At 52.8% G+C, this 23,246-nt stretch overlaps 1 protein-coding gene across 9 annotated transcripts in view; it reads left to right on the forward strand.

Moving 5' to 3' along the window:
- The first annotated feature begins 3,614 nt into the window (after nt 1-3,614).
- The window catches only part of ST3GAL2 (ST3 beta-galactoside alpha-2,3-sialyltransferase 2), a 59,589-nt gene continuing 39,957 nt past the window's right edge, over nt 3,615-23,246 (forward strand). Inside the window, exon 1 of one of the 9 annotated variants that reach the window (XM_016928483.4) lies at nt 3,615-3,807. The gene's annotated coding sequence lies outside the window, so the exon portion shown is untranslated. Of the gene's footprint in view, nt 3,808-4,723; nt 5,705-23,246 lie in introns of those variants that run through there. The other 8 variants (XM_016928485.4, XM_024349403.3, XM_063796211.1 and 5 more) reach the window with 8 other exon arrangements.

A 23,246-nucleotide genomic window follows, 5' to 3' on the forward strand; every position in this document is an offset into this window, starting at 1 on the left:
TTCTCGTGCCTCAGCCTCCCAAGTAGCTGGGATTACAGGCACGCACTACCACACCCAGCTAATTTTTGCATTTTTGGTAGAGACAGGGTTTTGCCATGTTGGTCAGGCTGGTCTTGAACTCCTGGCCTCATGTGATCCACCTGCCTCAGCCTCCCAAAGTGCTGGGGTTACAGACGTGAGCCACAGTGCCCAGCCTATTTTTTTTAGTATATCTAAACAAGGGGTGGATTATTCATGAGTTTTCTGGGAAAGGGGTGGGCACTTCCCCAAATTAAGGGTTTCTCCACTTTTTATTTTTTAATTTTTAATTTTTTTATTTTTTGAGATGTTGTCTTGCTCTATAGCCCAGGCTGGAGTGCAGTGGCGCTATCTCGGCTCAGTGCAAGCTCCGCCTCCCAGGTCATGCCATTCTCCTGCCTCAGCCTCCCGAGTAGCTGGGACTACAGGCGCCCGCCACCGCCCCTGGCTAATTTTTTTTTTTTGTATTTTTAGTAGAGACCGGGTTTCACCGTGTTAGCCAGGATGGTCTCGATCTCCTGACCTCGTGATCTGCCCGCCTCAGCCTCCCAAAGTGCTGGGATTACAGGCGTGAGCCACCTCGCCCAGCCTTCCTCCACTTTTTAGACCATATAGGGTAACTTCCGGGTGTTGCCATGTCCTTTGTGAACTGTCATGGCCCTGGTGGGAGTGTCTCTTAGCATGTTAATGCATTCTAATTAGCATATCATGAGCTGCGAGGATGACCAGAGGTCACTTTCGTCACCGTCTTGGTTTTGGTGGGATTTGGCCAGCTTCTTTACTGCCACCTGTTTTATCAGCAAGGTCTTTGTGACCTGTGTCTTGTGCAGACCTCCTATCTCATCCTGCAACTTAGAATGCCTTAACCTTACCGGCCAGGCGTGGTGGCTCACGCTTGTAATCCCAGCACTTTGGGAGGCCGAGGCGGGTGGATCACGAGGTCAGGAGATCGAGACCATCCTAACACGGTGAAACCCCGTCTCTACTAAAAATACAAAAAAATTAGCTGGGCGTCATGGTGGGTGCCTGTAGTCCCAGCTACTCGGGAGGCTGAGGAAGGAGAATGGCGTGAACCTGGGAGGCGGAGCTTGCAGTGAGCCGAGATCGCGCCACTGCACACTCCAGCCTGGGCAACACAGCGAGACTCCGTCTCAAAAAAAAAAAAAAAAAAAGGAAGAAGAATGCCTTAACCTTTAGGGAACACAGCCCAGTAGGTCTTGGCCTTATTTTACTTAGCCCCTATCCAAGATGGAGTCGCTCTGGTTCAAACACCTCTGACACCGGGATTACAAGCTTGAGCCACTGAGCCCCGCCAAGAGTCTGTAGTTTTTAATGGGCCAAGGTTGAGGCCTAGTTGAGAAGGGGGCTTGGGGAAGCCTTTCTAGAGTTTGGTCAAGGAGTTTGGTCAGCTGACAGGTGGAAGAGTCTGGGTTCCTCCGGCTTGAGGGTGGTGCTTACTAACCTATAGTTTGTAGCTGCAAGAACAGCAGAATAATAGGTAGTAAGAAGGGCCCACCTGGGTCAAAATGAGAACCATTCTTGGCTGGGTGTGGTGCTGGCACTTTGGGTGGCCGAGGTGGGCATATCACTTGAGGTCAGGAATTCCAGACCACCCTGGCCAACATAGTGAAACCCTGTCTCTATTAAAAATACAAAAATTAGCCAGGTGTGGTGGTGCATGCCTATAATCCCTGCTGCTCCGGAGGCTGACACACAGGAATCACTTGAACCCTGGAGGCAGAGATTGCAGTGAGCCGAGATCATGCCACTGCATTCCAGCCTGGGCGATGTAGCGATACTCTGTCTGAAAACAAATAAACAAAAAGAATGAGAACCTTTCTCAGTACCTGACAAGCCAGGAATCTACTGCCTCACCTCTCACTTCCCCAGCCTGTCTTATGCCATAGCCCACCCAGAGGTAGCAGACGCTACTAAACTGACCTTGTCCTAGGGGTTTGATATCACAAATCCTGGCTTATATGCATGGCTTGGAAGGTAGCACCAGGCATGCTCCTGCTGCCCACCTTGCACGAGAAAAACCTTCCCAGCTTTAGGGGGAATTTCAAGGGGTAAGGTCTGGAACACCTGCAGGCAGATGGCCCAAGTGGTATCTTCCTTTAGGAAGCGTACTGATTTACATTCCTGACAGAGCACAGTGGCTCACATGTGTAATCCCAGCAGTTTGGGAGGCTTAGGCAGGAGGTTCGCTTGAGCCCAGAAGTTTGAGACCAGCCTGGGCAACATGGGAAAACCCCATCTCTACAAAAAATACAAACATTAACCGGGTGTGGTGGCACATGCCTGTAGTCCCAGCTACTCAGGAGGCTGAGGTGGGAAGATCTTTTGAGCCTGGGAGGTTGAGGCTGCAGTGAGTCGTGATGACATCACTGCACTCCAGCCTGGGCGACAGTGAGACCTTGAGCAAAAACAAAGAGCGTTCCTGTGCTAAAGGGGACTAGACTGGGACCCTGCCTTTCCGGGTTTGGCTCTTCAGGGCCATTATTAATTATCCCACACAAGGGCCATCCTTGAAAGAGGACACCGGTGTGTTAGCAGCAAACACCAACAGCAGAGGTTATCAGGTTATCAAGGTAGTAACCGACGGGGTAGCAATGCCAATTCTGGGGCCTGCCCTAGAGCTAAAAGAACCAGAAGCTGAGGGTGGGGGCAGCAATCTGCGTTTAAACAAGCTGGCCAAGAGGATCCCATACACACCAAAAATTCAGAACCACTTCAGCCTCACTTCAGCCTGTTGGAGGGCGAAACTGCAGTCTACCTGGAGTTTCATAAAGGTTTTGAAATAGGTGCGGAAGTTAGGGAAAGGATAGGCTAATAAAAGACATGGCAAATATTTAAAATGCATTCACTTTACCCTCAACAGCAGGAAGCTATGGGCATCTAAGAGAGAGCCTGCAAGGGGGAGATGCCCCGGTGGATGAGGAACCAGTAGACACTCTGCCCCCTTTTCCTCTTTTCCTAGGTGGGGAACACAAAGTCCAGCGAGGCCAAACCCCCGCTCGCACCGCTGATGGGGTCTCTCTCCCCTCAGGCCAGGGCGCAGCGGCCCCAGGGCAGCTCGGGCTTTCAGAGCCCGGGCGTGAAGCCAAGCTGGCCTCAGGTCGCGGCTCTTTGAGAGCGCGAGTGGGAACAGTGCCCTCCGGCCAGGCTCGTCAGCAGCTGGCCACAGCAGCATCTGAGAGGCGTCCTCGGCTAGTGTGCACCTCCCTAGGAACCCACGTATCCCACCCGGCTCGGGGCCGTCTGCTCCAGCCGCTGGAGCCCGGCCTTCTGAGAATGAAGGCTTCCCATCCCCCTCCGTCTCCCCTCCTGCGCGGCGGACCCCCCGAGCCCTAACGAAACTACAAAGCCCACAATCCCTGGGATGCGCGCGCTGTCTTCTGGGAGATGTAGTCCTGGATGCGGGGCGCCCCTAGCGAACCAGCGCCCGCTGGACTCCATATCCCAGCATGCCGGCGCGCGTGCGGGGGGCGGAGGGAGGGAGAGACGGGGAGGATGTGAATGGGGTGGGGGCAGTCGCCCCTGTCCCCCACCCTTCCCTTCAAGCCGGGCAGGGGTTGGGGGAGGGGCCGGGCTGAGGCGGCGGCGGCGGCGGCGCTCGGGGAGGGTTGGGCCAGGCAAGGGCGGGACTAGCCCACGGCGGGCGGACGAGAGAGCTGCGAGCTAACGGGTCCGGACGACGGCGGCGGCGGCGGCGACGGCTTTCTGCGCGGGCGGCGGCGGCGGCCGGAGCGGCGAGCATGGCCCGCGCCGCGCCGGGCGCTGACTGAGGTGCGCGGGTGGGATGAGGGCGGGCGGGATGCAGAGCGCCCCGGGCCCCCGGCTGCCCAGACCTCCCCTGCGCGGGCAGCTGGCGCGGCCCAGCGGCCCAGACCGGCCCGTTCCAGCCCGGCAACTTCCCCCGGGTCGGGGCGCCGGGCTCCCTCGTGTGGGCGGGGGTCCGCGCGCGTTGGCCTCATTCCGGATCCCCGCCTTCTGCTTTGCACGTCCAGCCGCTCCCAGCCTCCCAGGGCTCCCGCTCCGCTCCTTTGCCGGCAGCCCCCAACCCCAACCCCAGCCCCAGCCCCAGCCCTCGGAAGAGCTCTCTGCCCTGGTCCCGACTTCCAGTCCACTCCCTAGTTCGTACCGCTAACCCTGGGTCTCCCGGCCTCTGCTCCACCTGGGAGACCCCGGCCCCACTCTTGGCCAGAGCCTGTCTGCCCCATCAGCACCTCTTTCCTCTCTCCCCTGTGATCTTTCCCCTACCTGGCACTGCTCCCTAACCATCCTCAGTGGCCCAGTTCTCACGGCTCGACCTTCCTACTTTGGGGAAACTGAGGCACGGCTGAAGCCAGAAGCTTGGCCAAAGCGCCAGTCCCGTGGAGGCTGGTCTGAACCTCGTCTCTCCTCTCTCCTGTTCCTTCTCTGCCTTGGAATGGAAGTTATTTCTTCCCCCCAGTCATTCCCCTGTGACTGGACCAAACTTCCCACCCCCTGCTACAGCTCTGGGCTGAGCTCACTTGAGTCTCCCCTTAGCTTCCTGCCGCTCCTGTTGGCCTTCCCTCCTTCGCATAGCCCACTCCGGGTTCCCTCTGCCTGTAGAGGAGTCAGCACCAATTGCTTGCTTGCTCAAGTTAGCCTTTCGATTTATCTTTTGCCAACTGCATCCATCTCCCGTCTCCCATCTTGCCTCTTGCTTTACAGCTGCGTAAAGGAGCGGAGGATTGAGTCAAAGGTGGTGTTGGAGAAAGGGGCTAGAGAGGTGCTGGGGGCAGGTAGGGACCTGGGCCCTGTTTTCAGTCAAAGCCTCCGGGGGGGTACAGGGCACTCTGGGACCTCTGGCCAGTAACACACTCCCGCCTCGTCTTTGGGACGGATGTTTGGAAGCTGGTTGGCCACCCCTTCCTTGCCTGGTGGGCTCTGAAGCCTCTCTCAGGTGGAAGGTATCGCTGGTTTTTAGAGAGATGGTGGCATAAGAGGAGTCTGGGAGACCACACCCCTAAGCTTCATCTTGCTTCTGCTGCTAACTTTGGAGGGGTTGCCCTTTCAGGGAGGGATGCCTGCTGGCTGCCCCGATCTCTCTGTGGAGGAAGGCACAGAGTATGTGGGCGGTGATCTCAAGTTTAGTCGTGGGACTCAGGATTTAGAGGGAACGAGGGCTCAGAGAGGTGGCACAGATTTGCCTCTATTATTCAGGTTTTTTGTCCTCTTCAGATTTTTTTTTTGCGGGGGGGCAGAGGGGGATGGTCATCCATTCTACCCCAATCCCCAGTTTCCCAGTGGGATGTGTGGAGGAAAGGAGGGACAGGAGGCTCTAGGAGTTATGTGGGTTCCTGAGGGAGCAATCTTGATCTGAACCAGATGGTTCACTGCTTCAGCAACCCCCTTCCCAGCCCTCCCCCTTGGCTGTGAATTGGATGCTTTTAACCTTGTAACTTGAGAATGGAGGAAGGGAGGCCAGGGGGCCAACTGTCTGTGCGGGTGTTTATGTCTGCCTCTGCACCCTTGCTTGCAAGCCTGGCAGGGGCCTGTGGGAGTGACCCTGCCTGGGAGCGCATTGTTGTGATGTGCTGTGGCACGCTGATGGCTCCTGGGAACTTTTGGAGTGCAAATCCCAGATAAAGCCAAGCTTCTGAGAGCCACTGGCTATGGCCTCAGGGGAGCATTTCTACTCCGGCCAAGCCTCAGGGTAAGGACCACTCTTCTCGAGAAGGCACCTGGGATTAAGGAGTCTGCAATACCAGGATTGGGGATTTGGGGAGGCTTGGTTTTTCCATGTCTTTTCATGGCAAAAGAAGACCTGAGGGGTAGGGCCTGGGGAGAGGGGTGGGAAATGGATTATTTTGCGTTGTCGTATACCACATCCTGCGTTATTTTGGCAGTATTTGTATACTTCATTTTGGCTCTCATTAGACTGTGGATGCTCTTCAAATGTGTCCTCATTTTCTGAAATACCACCACCTGGCTTGGTCCTTAGCACATAGTGGGTGTTCAGTAAATGAATTACAGCGGAAGGTCTCATGGTTACAGGTTTAGGGAAGGATTCTTCACATTTGACTGAGAGTCATAGTCCCCTGGAGAGCTGGTTAAGGCACAGATTGTGTGTGTGTGAGGGGACTCCAGAGTTTTATGGTTTAATCTGGGTGGAGCCTATATTTTGCATCTCTCTCCAGCTCCCTAGGGCTAACACTTTGAGAACCACTGGTTTGGGGTCATCACAATTGCTTGAGAGATTAATCCAAGCAGATGCGAAGTCTTTTTTTTTTTTTTTGAGACGAAGTCTCACTCTGTTGCCCAGGCTGGAGTGCAGTGGCATGATCTCGGCTCACTGCAGCCTCTGCCTCCAGGGTTCAAGCAATTCTCTTGTCTCGGCCTTGTTGGCCACCCCTTCCTGGGGTGACAGGAACCTAGGATTACAGGCATACGCCATGACACCCCGCTACTTTTTGTATTTTTAGTAGAGACGGGGTTTCACCATGTTTGCCAGACTGGTTTCGAACTCCTGACCTCAGGTGATCCGCCCGCCTTGGCCTCCCAAAGTGCTGGGATTACAGGCATGAGTCACCGCTCCTGGCCAGATGTCTTTTTTTTTTTTTTTTGAGATAGATTCTTGCTCTGTCACCCAGGCTGGAGTGCAGTGGTGTGATCTCAGCTCACTGCAACCTCCGCCTCCCAGGTTCAAGCTATTCTCCTGCCTCAGCCTCCCAAGTAGCTGGGATTACAGGTATCTGCCACCATGCCCGGCTGATTTTTGTATTTGTAGTAGAGATGGGGTTTCTTCATGTTGGCCAGGCTGATCTCGAACTCCTGACCTCAGGTGCTCTGCCCGCCTCAGCCTCCCACTGTTGGGATTAGAGGCGTGAGCGACTGCGCCCGGCTAGATGTAGTCTTTTTTATTTTATTTTATTTTATTTTATTTTGAGACGGGGTTTCCCTCTTGTTGCCCAGGCTGGAGTGCAATGGCGAGATCTCGGCTCACTGCAACCTCTGGCTCCCAGGTTCAAGCGATTCTCCTGTCTCAGCCTCTGGAATAGCTGGGATTACAGGCATGCACCACCATGCCCGGCTAATTTTTGTATTTTTTTTAAATTTATTTTATTTTTTATTTTATTTTTTGAGATAGAGTTTCACTCTTGTTGCCCAGGCTGGAATGCAATGGCACGATGTCGGCTCACCGCAACCTCCACCTCCCGGGTTCAAGTAATTCTCCTGACTCAGCCTCCCAGGTAGCTGGGATTACAGGCATGCGCCACCACGCCCATCTAATTTTTTTGTATTTTTAGTAGAGATGGAGTTTCTCCATGTTGGTCAGGCTGGTCTCAAACTCCTGACCTCAGGTGATCCGCCCGCCGGAGCCTCCGAAAGTGCTGGGATTACAGGCGTGAACCACTGCGCCCAGCCAGCTAGATGTAAAGTCTTAAGAGGGACTCTCTTCCACCTTACTTCCCCACCAGGCTGTTGTGGCAGCTGTACTGGTTTGGCTTTTCTTTCATTCTGATGTTGCCCAGGATTGGTAATGACTGGGGGGACACTGCCCCACGGTTACTTGAAGCAAGGCCCCACAACCAAGCAGGAAATTTAGGAGCCATGGCTTTGGAAAAGGGTGGCTGTGTGAAGATAGCGAAGCAAATTGCTGAACCGGGCCCTCGTCTGGCCTGTGCCTGTTTCCCCAACCAAGTGGGTTGGGGTGCCTGCCAAGTAAAGTCCTGCCATGGCTGCACACTGGACAGGATACCTGGGAGTCTTTGAAATTTAGAAATGCAGGAGGCATCACTTACATTGTGCTTCGCAAAGCATTTTCCAACTGTTGTTTTACAGGTCAGTGGAACATTTATAAGGCAGATACAGACCCAGGTAGGGTTACTGAGGAACCCAGAGATACACTGTGGGTCACACAGTGGCCCTGGGACTCCTGATTCCAGTGCCAACGGAGTGGCTGCTAAACCAGTTGCTGCTAATAGCCTGAATTATGGCTGCTCTTCATTGAGTGCTTGCTGCCAGCCAGGCACGGTGCTAGATGCTCTCAGGTGTTAGTGAATCCTCACAGCAGCACTGCAAGGTGGGTGTTGTTGCCGCTGCTTTGTAGATGAAGAACTGAGACTTACAGAACTTACCAGACGTGCCCAAACAGACAGCAGGAGGATCTGGGGTTGAAACTCATGTATTTCTGATGCACAGCCCCTGCTCTTAGTTCCTGCTCCTTGATGTGCTCAACAAATCTTAATTGTCCTTTGGGGTTGTCTGCCCCCAAAAGTCTGAATTTTTTTTTTTTTTTTGAGATGGAGTCTCGTTCTGTTGCCAGGCTGGAGTACAGTGGTGTGATCTCGGCTCACTGCAACCTCTGACTCCTGGGTTCAAGCGACTCTCATGCCTCAGCCTCCCGAGTAGCTGGGATTACAGGCACGCACCACCACAGCCAGCTAATTTTTGTATTGTTACTAGAGACGGGGTTTTGCCATGTTGGCCAGGCTGGTCTCGAACTCCTGACCTCGTGATCCGCCTGCCTCGGCCTCCCAAACTGCTGGGACTATAGGTGTGAGACACTGTGCCTGGCCAAGTCTGAGTCTTTTTGAGCTGAGAACTGTGCTAAGTGTTGTGGAGGAGACAGTAATGTCCAAGTTGCTGTTCCTGGGAGGGGGATAAGACGAGTCCACCAATAGATCTACAGTGGAAATGTGGCCAGTTAAAGGAGGTCGAAGTCATCCCCATAGGGAGCTCAGAAAAGGCATTTGGGATGGGCCTCTAAGGGTAGGTTTCCAAGCAGTGCCTGTGGGCTGGAGGGGGTGTGCAGGCCAACAGGTACAAAGAAAGGCTATCACAAGGCACATTTAGGGAGTTGTCCCTTTTTTCTAGAGCATAGGGGATTTATTTAGAAAGTAGTAAGGAATCCTATTTGGTTGCAAGCAGCAACTTGGCTGTCTTTGGCAGGAAAGCACTTCCTTGGAAAGCTGTGGGAAAACTATAAAATCAGAGTGATGACTCAGGACCCAGGTCCCCTCCAGGGTCTTGGAGTGGGTGCAGCAGGAACCAAAGGCCAGTCTCTTCAGGGAACCGCTGTTGCCAGGATGCATCTGCTCCAGCTGTGCTCAGTCATTTTGTCATCACTGCTTGGGATTCAGATCTGAGGGAGGAAGTGTCTGGTTGGCCCAGCCTGGGCCGTGTTCCCTTGTTCCCTTCCTTGGCCAGGGAAGGGCTGGTGGCATGTTGGGCAGTTCCCTCGCAACCCTGCATCCAAAAGCAAAACTCTCCAGGAGAGAAAATACACACTGCAAAAAATCCGTCCAGACAGGTGCTGGATAAGGACTTGAACTGACAGGTGGTGAAGCAGGGGGCTTTAGTCTGACTAGTTTCTGAGCAGACCGAGGGCAAACTGGCAGCAGGGTACTGCTGGGTCATAAGGGGACAGGGAGAGGAGGGAGGGAGGAGATGGAGAACTAGATAGAGTCCAGGTGAGGTATGCAGGCCGGCACTTGGCAGTAGAAGTGGAAAAGAGGGGACAGAGTCTAGAGAGCTTGCAAAAGTAGCTGTCTTCGGAGCAGACACTTGATGGGCTGGGGCTTGGAGTTTCAGTGCCTGGTGATGAGAGCTAGTTCCTTTACTGAAATGGGGCAGTCAGGAGGAGGAAGAGTTTAGGAGAAGGTGATGTGGCCTCGCTTTGGAGGAGCTGTGTGCTTATGCTGACCGCACACCCGGAATCCTGGTGAGCTGCCTGAGGTTGGGAGCCTCGCCCTGAGGCGGTGGGGCCGCCGAGCCCCAGAGGCTCTCTATGTGGTGGACACAGCTGGGGCTCTCTGCCAGCTGGGTGCTTTTGCATCTCTTCTGTTTCCACATGCAGCCCGGGATGGGCTTCTCCTCCTTCCCCTTCTGTGCTTTCAGTTCCTGTGTCCCAGCTTCCGTCCCACACACCTGAGTCCTTACCAACTAAAGGGCCTGGCCCTGCTTTCTGAGACCGAGTTTTCCTTCCTCTCTGCTCAGAGTGCTTGTTAATGATAAGTCCTCATTCAGCTATTAGGGTAGACATCTCCAAGTGACATGTCGCAGGAAGGGGGGTCTGAACTTTGCCTGCTATCTGGGGGAAATCAGGCTTTTTCCTCCAGTTATGCCATGCTCATCAGGGACCCCTGCCTATGTCCCTAACCAGCCATTTTAGAGTACTTCTTGTTGCTATTTATAAATCATTGTTGTAGTTACAACATATTGTCAAGCTTCCATGTTGCCGTTGTGGACCTTGTAGGGTTCCAGGGCACAGGCTGGGCTTTGGGCAATCCTAGCTTTCTAGCTGAGCCCTGGTGGTTTCCTGCTGCAGAAATGGGTGGGAGGGAGGGAACAGAGTTGTCTTGGGTGGAGGCAGGAGGAGCTATGCTGAAGGGTGCCTTATCCCTGCAGATTCTTAGAGCAGGTCATCTTCCTGGAGTGAAGAGGACTTTCCCTCAATTCAAATATGTGTGCTGTTTTACCATCTATTAATGCAGCGGATACTACCATGTACAATAAGGTGAACAAGGGCCAAGGTAAATCTAGAGGAAAAAATGTAATTTTTAAAAATTTTACCAATCATGCTAAATGGGGCCTCGCTGTGTCACCGAGGCTGGAATACAGTGGTGCTGTCATAGTTCACTGCAACCTTGAACTCTTGGGCTCAAGTGGTCCTTCCACCTCAGCTTCCTGAGTAGCTGCAACTACAGGTGTACACTATTTTGTGCCCAGCTAAGTTAAAAAAAAAAATATATATATATATATACATATTTTTTTTTTTAAGACGGAGTCTCGCTCTGTTGCCCAGGCTGGAGTGCAGTGGTGCCATCTCGGCTCACTGCAAGCTCTGCCTCCTGGGTTCATGCCATTCTCCTGCCTCAGCCTCCTGAGTAGCTGGGACTACAGGCACCCGCCACCACGCCCGGCTAATTTTCTTGTATTTTTAGTAGAGACGGGGTTTCACCGTATTAGCCAGGATGGTCTCGATCTCCTCACCTCGTGATCTGCCCGCCTCGGCCTCCCAAAGTGCTGGGATTACAGACGTGAGCCACTGCACCCGGCCAATTTTTTTTTTTTTTTTTTAAAAGAGATGGGAGTTTTGCTGTGTTTCCCAGGCTGGTCTTGAACTCCTGGCTTCAAGTGATCCTCCCACCTGGCTAAATTTTATTTGCATGTTGGTGATAATTAACACAACACACATAGTTCTGGTATCAGATGTTGAAAACAACCCAGCTTCTTCTTTCTGATGCCATTGGTTTCTAGGTGAAGGGGCCCGTCCTCCTGGGAGGTGGCATTGCGGGGCCCAGGGGCAGAGAGGGGACCCTGAGGTGTTGCGGCATGACCCAAGGACCTGCTCTGCCTTTTCTCTCTTGACTGAGCAGTCCTAGCCCTGCTGGCAGGCAGCAGCCCCCCAGCCTCAGCAGGTCAGCAGCCTTTGGAGGGAGAAAATTGGCAACAAATGTTAATAGCTAATTGGTCTACAGGGAACTACTTTGGTGTGGAAAAATCAACAAGATATTTGTGTGGCTAAAGGGAACTTAGAGGGACTAGGGCTGACAGTGAAGAGGGGAAGATGAGGAGAGGCACACGTCAGGAGATTGCCCCGCCCTGCCACCCCCACCTCTCCACCCCCTGCTGCCTGCCTCCCCCACGCCCCCTCCTTCCTGTCTTCTTCGCAGGCTTCCTTTTTGTTTGCAAGGGACATTAGTAGAATATGGAATCTCCCCTGCCCTGTAAGTCAGGTTTCCCCAACCTTTGTTCCTACCCAAGTTCAGTTAAACACAAAGCACCAGCGATTTGATGCAGGCAGTGAATTGGAACCTGAGTTTCAGGGGGAAGTGAAAGTTTCTGTGGGCCTGTGTGGAGTCCCTAGGCTACACAAGAAAAGATGGCAGCAACCAAAGGGAATGAGGCTGTGTGGGAAAGTAAAGGGAGAGGAGAGAACCCCGGCCTCCTCGGTTCCCACCTCTCTTGGGTGCTCTAGGGAGCAGTGTGAGTCCTGGGTTCGGGTTGCCAGACCACAAGGGAGTTTCTGGGGCCTGGCCCTCTCTCTGCTCCTTCCTGTCCCAGAGGGCTTAGTATTTCCCTGGATCCAGGCCTGTTTAGTGTTTGGCTGGTTTCTGGGGCCTCCAGCATGGCTCAGGGGAGACCCCAGGTCCATGGGTAGGAGGAGATGGTGAGGAGAGGAATGGGGATCCCATTCAGGTTCCCCTCGTGAAGGGGGCCAACACTGGTACTTCCTTAGACGGGAAGAGGCTGTGGCATGGGAAGCAGGTCAATAGTTTGTGTCAAGGAGGTGCAGCCCAAGATCACAGTGGTGGCTGTTTGATGAAGGATTTTCCTCAGTGCCTGAAAAGCAATTTACTCTTGTCCTTAAAGCAGCAGTGGGTAGACTTCTAGAATGAGTGTGAGTTTTAATCTCAAGTGGCAGTGCCCAGCTGTCTGCATTCCTCAGCCCCTTCAGACCTGGCTCAGGTATTTTAGAGGGCATTGTCTTCCACCCATGCTGCCAGTCCTGGCAGTTCCTGCCCAGCCTGGATCCCTGGGCATACCCTGCCACTAATGCTGTGCAGACAAAGTGAGGCCTGCTGGCCCTCTTTTGGCAGCCCAGAGGCCCAGGTGGAGGCGTGGGCTGGCCGAGGGCCCAGGAGCATCAGGGCAGGTCTGTTTGGCTGTCCTCAAGGGAAAGCAGCTTGTTATTCTCAGGGGGCATGAGGGTGCAGCTGATTTTCACAGTCTAGGGCTTGGTCTGGTTGAATGCATATAGGATTCTTGCTGCCTTAGCTACCCACAGGGTTTTGGTGCTGTGTGACCCGGGGCAAGTCATTACCCCTCTCTAAGCCTGGGAGGCCAAGGCGGGCAGATCACCTGAGGTCAGGAGTTCAAGACCAGCCTGGCCAATATGGCAAAACCCTATCTCTACTAACAATACAAAAAATTAGCCGGGTGTGGTGGAGGGCGCCTGTAATCCCAGCTACTGGGGAGGCTGAGGCAGGAGAATCACTTGAACCCGGGAGGTGGAGGTTACAGTGAGCCGTGATCACCCCATTTCACTCCAGCCTGGGCAATAAGAGCGAAACTCTGTCTCAAAAAAAAAAAAAAAAAAAAAAAAAAAGAATTTAAAGCCCTGCTCAGGGATTCACTCTTTTTTTTTTTTTTTTTTTTTTTTGAGACAGAGTCTTGCTCTGTTGCCCAGGCTGGAGTGCAGTGGCGCGATCTCGGCTCACTGCAAGCTCCGCCTCCCAGGTTCACGCCATTCTCCTGCCTCAGCCTCCTAGCTGGGACTACAGGCGTCCGCCACTACGCCCGGCTAATTTTTTGTATTTTTAGTAGAGACAGGGTTTCACCGTGTTAACCAGGATGGTCTCGATCTCCTGACCTTGTGATCTGCCCACCTCAGCCTCCCAAAGTGCTGGGATTACAGGCTTGAGCCACCTCACCTGGCCTCAGGGATTCATTCTTCAGCCATCTGGTCAACCTGATTGACAGAAGCCCGCCACAGCCTGAGTGGGGAGGTAGTACTGGGGGCCCAGGAGGCCATCATGAGGGCCAGATGTCTGTGGGAATTGGCTTGAACTTTCTCCTAACCTGTTTGGATGCGTTAAGCAGCAGCCAGCCTGCTCTGGCATCTCCCTGGAGAACTCAGGCTCCTGCAGCTGAGGGGGCTGTGCTCAGTTCTCCTGCATCCAGTAGTTCCTCACCCCCACTTCCAACTCCTGCTCTGTCCTGGATTCAGGCAGAAAACTCCATCTGGTCTCTTTCCTCCCTTCTTACTCTGGCCACCATTTAGGCCCTGGGGTGACTGTTAATAGGATTCCCATTTTTTTATTTGCCAAGTTCTCCCCCACCCGTTTACATCCTGTGCTCTGCTCTAGCCAGGTTTTTCCCCAAAGCCAGGGTGGGAGGTGGAATCAGACTGATCCTGGGAGGCGCTGGGTCAGCCACACAGCCACGTGGCAGATCTGTGAGGAGTTGAGAACCCGCTTGGAAGGGGCTGGGTAGGATCTCACTGTAGAGAAGAGGAGGAAGGTAGTGAGGAAAAGGCCACACATACCAAGATACAAAGGCCTGAACTGAGAAGGCAGGGGACGTGTGGGGACCTTGAGAAGTCCAGTTTGAGCAGAGCATAAGGTTTCCTGGATTGTGTCCAAGAGGGAGGGATAGGATAGAGGGGTCTGGGGAGAGATGGGCCCCAAGCCCCACCCTAGCAGGGAGGAAGGGGCAGGCTTTCTGGCAGCCTCTGGCTGTCCTGGGCTGGTCACAAAGAATTGTGCTTACAGGAAGCGGGGGAGGGGTTGTTAATGGCAGTTTGTTCACAGGCTGCAAGGCTGCCAAAGGTCAGTCTGATAAGAGGGAAGAGATAGACTCCTTGAGTTTTGTAATCCCAGATAGCTGCCTTCTCTTAGCTGGCCCCACAGATACTGACAGTTGAGTTGGTGCTGCTGCCACTCTGTCACCTCCTCCTGAAATACACAGCCCCTGGCTTCGGCCCAGCTGGGTTTCCCCTGCCTGGCCACCAGCTCCCTTTCCCATCTGCGGTCAGCTGTGCACTGGGGGAGGGGACAAACCTGGCAAGACTGAGCTCATTCTGAGCCTGACTCAGGAGTTTGAAGCCTCCCCAGGAGTGGTGCCAGGGCTGTGGACAGAGCAGTGACTTCCAGACCTTTCCGTTCCATTTTGGTGTCAGGGTTATCCTGCAGCCCAGCCAGCCAGACCTGGGGCCTTTGGGGAGTTCCGCCTTTACCCCAGAGCATTGGGAGGTCTGGCTGTTGCGATGAGAGGAATTAGAGATGGGGATCTGATGAGATTTGCTTATGTGAAGACCACTTTGGCTACTCTATGAAGAAGGAGTTGAAGGGGGTCTGTTTAGTAGATCTGGGGCTTAAGTAGTTAGGACTGCTGGAGGTGAAGAATGACATTTCCTTGGATGGAGTGATGGTTGTAGACAGAGAGAGAAATAGATCTGAGAGACATTTCAGTGGTAAAAATTAGTTGAGATTTGTAATAGATTGGCTGTGAGAGGTTGAGGAAGGAGGGCTCACATATGACTCTTACATTTCAGGCTTAGATGGTTGGGGGTTCCTTTCCCAGAAATTGGGAATACAGAAAGAATACTGGGTTTGGCCAGGTGCAGTGGCTCACGCCTGTAATCCCAGCACTTTGGGAGGCTGAGGCGGGTGGATCACGAGGTCAGGAGATCAAGACCATCCTGGCTAACACGGTGAAACCCCATCTCTACTAAAAATACAAAAATTAGCCAGGCGTGGTGGCGGGGGCCTGGAGTCCCAGCTACTTGGGAGGCTGAGGCAGGAGAATGGCTTGAATCTGGGAGGCGGAGCTTGCAGTGAGCCGAGATCGCACCACTGCACTCCAGCCTGGGCAACAGAGTGAGATTCAGTCTCAAAAAAAAAAAAAAAAAAAAAGAAGACTGGGTTTGAGGGGCTTGAGGGGCTTGGATTATGCATGGGTTTGGTTTGGGGCAAGTTGAGTTTGAGATACTTTTTGGATACCTCTACTGAGGTATACTGTCTAAAGGATAGCATCCAGAAATTAGTGGGATAGATGGGTCTGGTGTTCAGGGGCGTGACTGTCACCATTTGAAAAGCCAGAGATGCTCAGGTATGGTGGCTTGTGTCTGTAATCTCAGCACTTTGGGATGCTGAGGTAAGAGGATTGCCTAAGCCCAGGAGTTCAAGACCAGCCTGGGAAACATAGGGAGACCATGTCGGTAAAAAATATTTTAAAAAGTAGCTGGGAATGGTGGTACATACCTGTGGTCCTGGCTACTCAGGAGGCTGAGGTGGGAGGATTGCTGGAGCCTGGGAGGTCAAGACTGCAGTGAACCATTTTTGCGCCACTGCACTCCAGCCTGGGTGACAGAGCGAGACCCTTTGTCAAAAAAGAAAGAAAGAAAATCCAGAGATAATTCTTAAAGGTTGAAATACACTTTTGGGCCGGGCGCGGTGGCTCACGCCTATAATCCCAACACTTTGGGAGGCCGAGGTGGGTGGATCACCTGAGGTTGGGAGTTCAAGACCAGCCTGACCAACATGGAGAAACCCCGTCTCTACTAAAAATACAAAATTAGCCGGGATGGTGGTGCATGCCTGTAATCCCAGCTACTTAGGAGGCTGAGGCAGGAGAATCGCTTGAACCCGGGAGGCAGAGGTTGTGGTGAGCCGAGATTGCGCCATTGCACTGCAGTCTAGGCAACAAGAGTGAAACTCTGTCTCAAAAAAGAAAAAGAAAAACACTTCTGAGGGCCGGGTGTGGTGGCTCACACCTGTAATCCCAGCACTTTGGGAGGCCGAGGCAGGCGGATTGCCTGAGGTCAGGAGTTCAAGACCAGCCTGGCCAACCTGGTGAAACCCCGTGTCTACGAAAAATATAAAGAATTAGCTGGGTGTGGTGGCATTCACCTGTGGTCCCAGCTACTCAGGAGGCTGAGGCAGGAGAATCGCTTGAACCTGGGAGGCGGAGGTTGCAGTGAGCCGAGATCGCGCCACTGCACTCCAGCCTGGGCGACAGAGTGAGATTCAGTCTCAAAAAAAAAAAAAAAAAAAAAAAAGGCTTTGGCCCCCATAATGCATTGCAAGATGAGCAATGGAACGTAGGATCCTAACTTCCTGTTACATTCTATATTCACGGTCATGTTCTTTTTTCCTGAGGACTTCAGCTGGTTCAAGGTATGGCTAGACAGCAAAAGGCATGGCACCCTCCCCTGCTGAGGCTTCCCTGTGGTTGGGGGACTCTGATGGTGGGCAGTGTTTACTCCAGGCCACCCCAGAAGGCCATGCAGTCAGGGCCTCCCTCACCATCCGCATGTCTGGGCAGTTCCCTGGCTGGAGAAGGACTTCAGTCCTGGCCAGAACTGAGCCACTGCCAGGAATCCCTGAACGTCAGTACCCGGACAACTTCTGCCCTTGTGGGCCTCTGAGCTGGGTCGATTTATCAAGGGTAGGGATTTTAGAGGCAGGTTCAGGGCAGCCCTTCTGCATCAGATGTCAAGTAAGTAGTTTTTTTTTTGAGACAGAGTTTCGCTCTTGTTACCCACCCAGGCTGGAGTGAATGGAGTGGTCTCGGTTCACTGCAGCTTCCACCTCTCGGGTTCAAGCGATTCTCCTGTGTCAGCTTCCCGAGTAGCTGGATTACCATTTTACATTCTAACGTTCAATTTTTAACAAGGTAAATTAACAAATGGCAGTAGAACTATGGCAAAGCATGGTCTCCATGGGTCAAAATGGTACCTGGCACTACCTCAGTATATCACTGTTTTTTTTTTTGTCCTGAGACGGAGTCTCACTCTGTCACCCAGGCTGGAGTGCAGTGGCACGATCTCGGCTCACTGCAACCTCTGCCTCCTGGGTTCAAGCAATTCTCCTGCCTCAGTCTCCTGAGTAGCTGGAACTACAGGCGCACATCACCACGCCCAGCTAATTTTTGTATCTTTATCAGAGACAGGCTTTCACCATGGTGACCAGGCTGATCTTGAACTCCTGACCTCAGGTGATCTGTCCACCTCGGCCTCCTAAAGTGCTGGAATTACAGACGTGAGCAGCTGCGCCTGGCCTATCACTTTTTTTTTATGTTGCCCAGGCTGTACTTGAACTCTTGGGTTCAAGCAATCCTTCCACCTCAGCTTCCCAAGCAGTGGGGACTACAGGCGTGCATCACCATGCCCAGCTCAATACAAGACATCTTTATCATTAACAACAGGTCTTTGGGGAACCATCTCTCCCCAGCTGCCATCTCTGTGCCCTGTAACCCAGGCTTGGCCAATAAGGGCACCAAATGCACCCAGCCACAGTGCCTGGTCCAGGTTTGGACACAGACTCCATATCAGAGTGAACCCAGGACTCCAGCAGGCATCTTGAAAAGAGATGCTGAGACGAAGGAGGCCTGTGCCACGAGCAGGCACCTTCCATCATGTGGGAACCAAGAGTGGCATCATTTTCCCTGCATGTGGCCAGTCATACCCACAGGCACCTGAGTTAAAGGTTTCCCTTACATCAAAGAGCACTTCAAATTGGATTTTTAGCCACTGTAATTAAAGAAGTTCAAATGATACAGTCTTACACCATGTGCAACCATTTTCCATTTCATTGGCAAGAACTTTATTTTATTATTTATTTTTTTATTTATTTAATTTTTTTGAGACAGAGTTTTGCTCTTATTGTCCAGGCTGGAGTGCCATGGCACAATCTCGGCTCACCACGACCTCCACCTCCCGGGTTCAAGCAATTCTCCTGTCTCAGCCTCCCGAGTAGCTGGGATTACAGGCATGCACCACCACGCCCAGCTAATTTTGTATTTTTAGTAGAGACGGGGTTTCTCCATGTTGGTCAGGCTGGTCTCGAACTCCCAACCTCAGGTGATCCGCCTGCCTTGGCCTCCCAAAGTGCTGGGATTATAGGCATTAGCCATTGCGCCCAGCCAAGAACTTTATAAAGCTACTTACTTGGCAGGGCGCAGTGGCTCACACCTGTAATCCCAGCACTTTGGGAGGCCGAGGCAGGTGGATCACCTGAGGTTGGGAGTTCGAGACCAGTCTGACCAACATGGAGAAACCCCGTCTCTACTAAAAGTACAGAAAAAAAAAAAAATTAGCTGGGCGTCATGGCGCATGCCTGTGATCCCAGCTACTCAGGAGGCTGAGGCAGGAGAATGGCTTTTTTTGTTTTGTTTTGTTGTGTTTTTTTGAGACGGAGTCTCACTCTGTCACCCAGGCTGGAGTGCAGTGGCGCGATCTTGGCTCACTGCAAGCTCTGCCTCCCGAGTTCATGCCATTTTCCCGCCTCAGCCTCCTGAGTAGCTGGGACTACAGGCGCTTGCCACCACGCCCGGCTAATTTTTTGTATTTTTAGTAGAGACAGGGTTTCACTGTGGTCTCTATCTCCTGACCTCGTGATCTGCCCGCCTCAGCCTCCTAAAGTGCTGGGATTACAAGCGTGAGCCACCGCACCCGGCCAGGAGAATCGCTTTAACCCAGGAGGTGGAGGTTGTGGTGAGCCGAGATCACACCATTGCACTCCAGCCTGGGCAAAAAGAGCGAAACTCCATCTCAAAAAAAAAAAAAAAAAAATCATTGAGTCATTCCATTTACAGATCAGGAAGTGGAAGTTGAGAAATTTGCCCAAGATCCCCAAGCCAGGAGGTAGAAGAACTGAGGCAAGAACCCAGGTTGTCTGAATTGCAGGCAGGGGCCTTTTTCCAGTATGGAGTACTGACTTTTTTGTTTGTTTGTTTTGAGATGGAGTCTTTCTCTGTCACCCAGGTTGGAGTGCAGTAACTTGGTTTTGGCTCATTGCAGCCTCCGCCTCCCAGGTTCAAGCGATTCCCCTGCCTCAGCCTCCCCAGTAGCAGGGATGACTGGCGTGTGCCACCACGCCCAGCTAATTTTTTGTATTTTTAGTAGAGACGGGATTTCACCATGTTGGCCAGGCTGGATTCAAACTCCTGACCTCAGGTGATCTGCCGGACGCAGCCTCCCAAAGTGCTGGGATTACAGGCGTGAGCCACCGCGCCCAGCCTAAAGTGTTGATTTTTATGGCAAATGGTCCCTTCCTCTTAATGGCCCGGGGGGGAGATCTGTGTGATAGCTGGTGTTAGGAAAGGTCTGAGATGGAGACATTCAGTGACGTCAGCTTCCTGAATGCCCACCCTCCTGTGCTGTTTCTTGCTGGCACTGGGATGAGGACATGGCTCTGGTGTGGCTGTGTTTTCTCAATTCTGTTGAGGGATTTGGGGTGAGTCGTGCTCCCCCTCTGTCTCCTCCTTTGGAAGAGAATGCCCAGGACAGTGGTGCCAGTTTCAGGTACAGAAAAACAAAAATAGCGCTCTTTTGGACTCAGTTCTCTGTCACTTCCAGTTTGTGAGGGGACAGGTATTTGACTCAGCTTGGCAAAGCCAGGAATGGGGTGTTGTAGTAAGAGCTCAGCAGCGTGTTTTGGGCTTTGAGCCTCTGACTTAAGAGGAGACCTCAGTTCAGTCTTACACAGGCTTCTTACCTCAGGTGAGTCACTTTGCTGGGGTCTCTGGGCCAGAGGTCAAGGCTGCCCCTATGAGGGCTTTGGACTCTGAGGGTGTGGCGTTATGTGTGTATTAGCAAAATGCTAGTGTGCCTGGGAGCTTTGGGGCAATGCTCACCAGCTCCTGAGTTCTCGGGAGTGAAGTTTGGGACTGGATGCCTCTTGCATTCTGAGCCTCTCACTCCTGTGTCTTTCCTCTTGCCCTTCAGATGTTTGCTGACAGCCATTTCTCTCCCGAACTGTCTGCCAGCCCAGACTGACCTGTCTGCCTCTCCTGCTCAGCGCCCAGAGCACCCTGTCTGTTTATGCCTGGGGCCGGTTCTAACTGGTCCCCCAGTCCCATGTCACACACACCTGTTCCCTTTGGCTTAGCCGCAGTGTCACCTCTCGTCCCTGTTTCCTTCCTCTCTATGAGGCTGAAAGTCAATGTTACTTGGAGATACAGCACTCCACAGCCTACAGTCATTGCTCATTTAATCTTTGCAGGGAGTGCGTGAGGTCAGTAGGTAGGCATTATCGTGCTCATTTTACAAATGGAGGACCTGCAGCCCAGAGAGGTGTGATTTGCCCAAAGACACACAGCTGCTCTGCTATTGAGCACAGCCAGTCCTGGAATCAAGGTCCTCCAGCATTGGTCCATCATTCCCTGTGAAATGTTAGTGCAGGCTGGGCTTGGTGGCTCAGGCCCGTAATTCCAGCACTTTCGGGGGCTGAGACGGGAGGATTGGGGTCAGGAGTTCAAGACCAGCCTGGGCAGCATAGCAAGATCCTAGCTTTACAAAAACAAACAATAACAAACAAAATGGTAATTCATAGGCATGAGTTAACCACATATGGGGTGGGGATGCCCTAGCCTCACAATGGGGAGGCAAAGGGCTTGAAAGCGAAGTCAGGTGCGGTGTTGTGTGTACCTGTGGTCCCAGCTGCTCAGGAGGCTGAGGCTGAGGCAGGAGGCCAAGACTGCAGTGAGCCATGATCCCAGCACTGCACTCCAGCCTGGGCTGGAGTAAGACCTTGTCTCAAAGAGGGGTGGGGCTTGAAAGCGGGCCCTGGGCCCCACCTCCTCACATCCCCAGTCCCTGATAGCACCATCATGTGGGCGATGCCTGTGTAACCCCAAGCTGTATCATAAAGCTGGACAACAAAGACAGCTCCCTGGGGGCCACTGTAATGGACCAAGGTCTGTGCGTCCTTCCTTTCCACATCCCCCTAAAGTTGACAACAGTAGTACATGGCACGATGGATGTTGTCTTGGCAGGGAGCTTATAACTCAGCTTAGGCCAGATCCAGGAGGGCAGGTCAGTCCTTGAGGATGGGCAGCAGGGACCGAGGAGGGCCCTTGGCATCCCCCAACCTTCGTTTTTCTCACCCCGGGGATAAGGCTCAGAGGCGGTGCCAGGGAAAGGCCCACTTTGGGCCTACTCACAGCAGCGATATTGCCACTTTCCAGAGGTGGTGAACTGATTTCCCTAGCAACCAGGGGCCCTGCCTGAGTAGGTCACAGCATGTCATCGGCTCCTCAGGAAAGAGGAAGACTGCTCAGCTGGAGCTCGGGACCATGAAGGCAGGTGTGTGCTGGGCTCTCAGGCACTGTCCTCCCCAGCCCACCTCCCAGGGCTGAACCTTAGTGACAGGGAAAAGCAGGGTGCAGGACAGCGATGCTTCCCAAAGCCACCTGCAGGGTTGGTGCTGGAAGTTACCAGATGGCACCAGGCTGGCCGTGGGCTCACAATGACTTCTCTTCCTAGCTGGAACTTCCAGGGCCCCTGTTGGAAAGGAAGTGTTCAGAGGACACAGCAGCTGAGCAAGGGGCCCACCTCTGGTTCCCTCCATCTTTTACTCTGTGTTTCTATACCTTCACTCTGGAGGGCTGGGTGGGAGGACATGGCTTCCTTTTAGTCTTCTGGTAGAAGCATGGATGCAAACACCTTCCTTGAGTTTCCATGAGCATAGCTGCCACAGGCTGACCTTTCCAAAAGACATTACTAAATATAAAAGGAGAACAAAAGAAAGCTAAAGATAGGGTGTGCAAAGAATAAAAACAGCCTGGCTCACAAAGAACAAGTTACTGGTTTGTTTCCAAAGCTTTCGGACCCTGCCCTGTTATTCCCCTTCCAGGAGATAACCACCTCCAAGGCCAGCAGACGTCTGCAGGCCCTTTTGCCAGGCTCTCTGGCCTCCTAGTGCTGGCTTGTCCACTGTCTAGGTTGTCTTGTAGGACCCTTGCCACCAGGAATCCTCTCCAGACTACTTGACCACCCTGCAGTCAGATCTCTGTTCTGCCCTCTTCTCTACCCAGGGCTCTTGGCTGTGGTGGTGGAGGGAGGGATGCCTGTTTCCCTAGGTCTCCCAGGTGATTGGCACCTATGTGACTGGACCTTTTAGGAGTGCAGCCTTGTTCCATGTAGGCCTTGTAATATGACCTACCTCTTGCCATGCTGCTCAGGCCAGTTTAGCCCACGAACTGCCATACAAAAGGCTTTCTCCAACATTTGATCTTGGCAGAAACTATAGAAGTCTCCCCACCCAGTTCCATCCTCCCACTGGGCCACAAGAATAGAAACTGATAAGAAGTTGGCCTAGTTGATGGAAGTTTTTTAGGTAGGCTGGGGGAAAGTTTGTTCTAGGTTTGTGGGGGGTGGAAAAAGGTCCCACCACATGTTAATGAAGGAAATAGATAAGATCCCAGCCAAAAAGTTCAGTTTCTACCCTGTGGTGTCAGCTCTGCATCCTGCTTAGCATCTGGGCGGGGGCCCAGGAGCCAGATGTGGCTCCAGACTCCAGGCTGCTGCTTGCTGGCATGCGCAGTATGCCCATTTCATTCCAGGTGTTCACTTGCAGTCCCAAGAAATCAAAAGAACCACTGCCTCACAGGGAAATGTGGGGGCCGGATAGATTAAGAAGGGGGTCAAGGCCAGGAGTGGTGGCTCATGCCTGTAATCCTAGCACTTTGGGAGGTTGAGGTGGGCGGATCACCAGAGTTCAAGAGTTCGAGACCAGCCTGGCCAGCATGGCGAAACCCTGTGTCTACTAAAAATACAAAAATTAGCCGGGCATAGTGGCGGGCGACTATAATTGTAGCTACTCAGTAGGCTAAGGCAGGAGAATCACTTGAACCCAGGGGACAGAGGTTGCAGTGAACCGAGATCATGCCATTTCACTCTAGCTTGGGTGAAAGAGCAAAACTTCATCTCAAAAAAAAAAAAAAAAAAGGGAAGGTGGGGTCAA

This window comes from Pan troglodytes, chromosome 18 (genome assembly GCF_028858775.2).
Source record: "Pan troglodytes isolate AG18354 chromosome 18, NHGRI_mPanTro3-v2.0_pri, whole genome shotgun sequence".
Taxonomy (NCBI): domain Eukaryota; kingdom Metazoa; phylum Chordata; class Mammalia; order Primates; family Hominidae; genus Pan; species Pan troglodytes.